General features: G+C 34.9%; 1 protein-coding gene across 2 annotated transcripts in view; it reads left to right on the top strand.

The window, feature by feature from the left end:
* The first annotated feature begins 1311 nt into the window (after nt 1-1311).
* Nucleotides 1312-5138, top strand: part of mfn2 (mitofusin 2) — a 49981-nt gene continuing 46154 nt past the window's right edge. The window contains exon 1 of one of the 2 annotated variants that reach the window (XM_079827683.1): nt 1312-1707. The gene's annotated coding sequence lies outside the window, so the exon portion shown is untranslated. Of the gene's footprint in view, nt 1708-2350; nt 2767-5138 lie in introns of those variants that run through there. The other variant, XM_079827682.1, reaches the window with a different exon arrangement.

Here is a 5138-nt window from a genome sequence, read left to right as displayed (position 1 = left end):
CTGTGTCTGTGTTGTTGTTTTAGACAGTTATCTCATTTCACAAGGAACGCTCATCTGAATATAAGAGACTATGACATTATTATTATTTTTTTTAATATAACTTTATTATGGAATTGAATACTTCCACATTCCCTAAATTTTCCCCAAACAATTTTAAGTGAACAATGAGCTCACTTTTTATTTTTTTTATTGCACTTTAAGCAAACAAAGTCAATGTATAGTCAGAACTGCAATACATACAAAACAGTCAGCCAGAGGGGCGGGGGGTTAATTGCTTTCTTATTGCGGGAATGAAGGATAGTATTGATATATGTCCAAAAACAAAGGTTGGGTTTTATTGTACTTACATTTATGTATATGGAATTTAGCTAAAATTAAATGTATAATATAGTATTCTTTCCTTTTACTTGAGGGGATATTATTAAAACCAAATATAACGTTTTCTAAACACAAAGAAAAAGTTGGGTCAATGTTGTCAATTATAAATCTGGACAAATCTTTCCAAAATTTTCTTACATGAACGTAATGCCAAAATAAATGAAACAAGGTTTCTGCCAATGTATTGCAATAAGAAAAGTTCAGATCAATATCCTTTTTAAATTTAACAAGAAAATGATTTACTGGGTAGTAAGATTTTGAAACTTACTTCCTTTATGTTATTTACCAATAAATATTTGTGTGGTAAGGTCCAGATGGCCTTCCATAACAAATCTTCGACCAGTCTATTCCAATAAACAATACAGTTTAGCCTGGTGACAATATCTTTTTGAAATAATGAACGAATAGTTTTATTAACATTTACGACTTCGGTGGCTAAACTATTTTTTCCAATCACAGTGTCAAATAAATCAAAGGAATAAAGGGGAGCAATACTGGTTTGGGTATTAGCTCTGAATAATGCCAAGATCCCTGTGGGAATCACATCCGTGACAATAGAAAACTCCCTGGGTGTCACTGGAATTTTATGGAAATTTAGAAACTAACAATGAGTTTACGTCACGTTCTTGGGAGCTTCTAGAAAATGACGCTGCGTTTACGCCATTTTCACGTGATAAATGTGACTTTTCACTTCGCTGGTCATGATGAACCAATCACAGTTGTTTTGATGACTGGGATTTTTTTAAATGAATATAATATTAATATCACCATTACATATTAATTTTAAACTAGTTTAGGTGGATTTGTATATGAATATCGTACAAAATTTTTCAGTGACTATATTTTATAAGCCGCCGAGCGCCCCCGTGCGATAGGAAAGTTTTTTTTCTCAAATGAAAACCGTCGCATGTGCATGACGTAAGACATCTAGCCAACGCTAAAAGCTAATTGCTAAGATAATGGCGACCAAGTAATAGCAGAGCTGTTAGATAGATACGGAATGCATTACTAAAAGCATATTTATCTTTAACGTCAAGCTAAAAACACATCATATTGTTGTCAAATACATACATCGTCTTGTTTTGTAAAGATAGTTATTTATCAGCATTGCTTTGATGGTCATCAGTCTGATGAACAGTGCGTGAACATTTATTTAGTTGTTATTACGGATCTTGTTTCAGTTTCATTCAGCCTGTAGTGCATCAACAGCAGCTCTCTTCGGGAAAGCTCTTCCAGCAGAGGATTTTTGAGTTTATTACGAGGACATCGCTGGATCAACATGCTTGAGGACTGTTATGAGATATAACGTTAATCACTTCGCCCTTGCTGGTAAACATATTTGATTACATATTACTACAATAATGAACTGTTCTACAATATATAACTATTGCTATAAATGTCAAGTTTATAATTTCACCATGTCTCCTTTAGTTTCTTGGGGATATTATATTTTTTTTACGCTTATAGAGAATATATATATTCGTGAGAATATATATATATATATATATATATATATATATATATATATATATATATATATATATATATATATATATATATATATATAATGTTATAGATAGATAGATAGATAAATAAATAGAGAAATAGATAGATAATCACTGAAGAATTCACGTCTCTATGACAGCAAGAAAGAAAGAGTCGAGGGGAGTTGGAGCGGCCCGCCCTTTCAATCCGAACCGTTCCCCCTGTCGATCATTTTGCGCTTTCCGAATTGCTCACATGTGATTGGATGACACGTCTTTGGGGGCGGGATTTTCTACTGAGGGGTTTGTGGTTGGTTGAGTTTGGTGAGAGTTCGAAAGACTCGCTATATTTTATGTTATTATATTTTATTATAATATACTAATACTAATATATACTATATTATAATTTAGTTTATTATATAATTCCGATACATTTTATTTTATAATCCATTTTAAATTCAATCACGTGATTCCGGCTCTTGCTTGGTCTGGTGGAGGAGTGGACTGGAGACGAGCGCAACCGCTGCTGTCAGTGACATTGAGCTCGGGAAAATACTCTTCATTGGAACTATGACTCGGTCTGGCTGAAATTGTTAGAGCAGAACTAAAGACGCTGGAGGTGCCACGGGTGTTTGTGTCGGGATATTTCACGTGCTTTAGACACGTTTAACTCGTGTTGATTGGAGTCTCGCGCTGCGGCTGCTGTCAGTGACATTGGTCTCGTGGAAGTCGTGACTCTGATATCAGTGTATGTTATGGGTTATAAGATGATCATTCGATTGTATTATTACAAGACTCTGATTTGAGTTTGAGGTGATCGGGCACTGCAAGAGCAAATGCTGGGCAGCTGATACAGCTTATTTGATCAACAGTGCTTTATATAAACTCTTACACGCACCGTCAGGTAAGACTGTTTGTTAAATGTTGTTATATTAGTAACATATGTTTTAATTCTTGTTTAAGCAGTCGTGGCCTGGTCAAATGTGTGTTTTCAAGACATTTTGACAACCTTCAGCTGAACAAATCTATTAATGAGTTCATCATTGCCAGCAGTATGTATCAAAATTATGTTGTACATTGTGTAAATGCATAGATATCGTGTGAACGTTTTAGATTTTTACTGTGAGTGTGCATTAGTAAGAAAGAATGCTTGCATAATATAAAGGGAGTGTTTCCTCTGCTTATCAAGAGCTTGATAAAGGACATATTTATGTGACATTCATAGATCTTCAGTATACAGACACTGTCAGTAGTGGTTATGGTGTTTTGGCAGGTCGTTGTTACCATGATGCTACAATTTTTTATAAGGAACAACCTTTGTGGACTAAGGTGTACTGGCTTCGTTTTCATTCAAGCAGATGCTTTCATATGCACTTGCATATTACAGTTTTAATCTTTGGGTAGTTGGTATGAAATTACAGTGTTTTTAAGAATAAAGTACCATACCAATTTTAAAACATTTATTATTTTTTTATTTATTTATTTTTATTTTATTTTTATTTAAATTATACTCTAAATAAGAAACTAAACTGCCAGTAGGTGGTGGCGGTAAATGTCGAATTGAGTAAGTCATTGAATCATTGAATCACTCGATTCGTTTAAACGGCTGATTCATTCAGGAGTAAAGTAAATGGCTCTCTTTATGAAAATGGTAAATGTAAATGGCTCTCTTTATGAAAATGGTAAATGTAAATGGTTCTCGTTATTAAAATGGTAAATGGTTCTCTTTATGGTCCATTGAATCATTCATCAATCACATCAATCATCATTCATTCAATCAATCAATCAAAACGCGGATTCAGAAATGACCACAACAAACGTGCCCAGTAAAGAGACTAAAGCTGGCGTTTTTGCCCCATATCTTGAATTTTAGGGACATTCTAACTGCTTTCTATAGGCTTTATCACACAGTGAGTTGTTGCCCTTCATCATATTCTTCATCAGTCAACTCTATGAAATGGACAATGACCTAAGGAGGTCTGGGGCGGGCAAGTGTGTTAAATGCGTTAATAATTTATCCAATTAACGTGTTAAATCGACAGCCCTAATATATATTAGGGTGTAACAATACCCTCATATCACGATTCGATACATATCACGATACTGAACTCACAATACGATATTATTGCGATACTCCTAGACATGGTAAAAGGTTAACAAAAAATGTACTGTTGATTAAAATGTTAAATTCGGTATTAAATTGGGACTGGAAATGAATAGGCATGGATTTGGTGCTGGCTGGTAACCCATTGCACAGGACAAGGATGACACCAGAATAAAAATATTCATGATTCTGAAGCTGAAAATACAGAATTACTTTAGACAAATATGCTTGCTCTCTACTAACTAGATATCTTTAAAATAATGTAGGCCACTTTTCACTGGTAACATTAGACATTTGGCATCAGGACCCACAAATATTCCCCCTTTGCAATATTAGATATTATATTCAGCATTAGGCTATATAGTAGTGTAATGTAGTACTGACCTCGCATAGTAATTATACACAATACATATTGCCACAATCCACGATACATATTGTTGCATTTTTGTATTGCAATATATTGTGACATGATATATTGACACACACACACACACACACACACACACACACACACACACACACACACACACACACACACACACACACACACACACACACACACACACACACACACACACACACACACACACACACACACACACACAGTATACTATATATAGATAGTAAACAGTCTTAATAGAATGTAGTGATTTTAATAGTTTTTAACATTCAGAGTCAATAGAACAAACCTTGTAATTTTTTGCACAAACAGAATGCTGTTTCATACCACAGCGGACATTGTCCAGATTACTGGCATGCATTTGTCTTCTTCGTCTGTGTATTGAAGGTGACTTTCCAGAGCACACGAATGCTCCGTGGTGCACGTATTCGCCAACTGCAAGTCCAGACTCTTTAATACGACACCATTCAGTTGTTCAGAAGAACCCTGGCGTTACTAGCACTGAATGTTAATAGTGTACAGCTGAGGTAATGCTCATGAACTGATGTCCAAATTTGGCCTGTTTTGAGGAAGTAATCTCTCAATTGCTGTGTCCCAGTTGACCTACTTATACTATGCCCTAAAATATGTACTGTTTTTGTGAAGAAAAGTATACTTTTGAGTGTGTAGCAGAAGAGTAGGAAAGCTTTGGGACATACTATACGTCATAATTGTGTCTTTAACGGACAGTTCCGTTACATCGCTTAGTTACAAGCATCCTGTCACCGTTTAA

Source organism: Gobio gobio, assembly GCF_949357685.1.
Source record: "Gobio gobio genome assembly, chromosome: 10".
NCBI classification, from domain to species: Eukaryota; Metazoa; Chordata; class Actinopteri; order Cypriniformes; family Gobionidae; genus Gobio; species Gobio gobio.
Note: the sequence above shows the minus strand (reverse complement) of the source record. Positions and strands in the feature narration are given on the sequence as shown.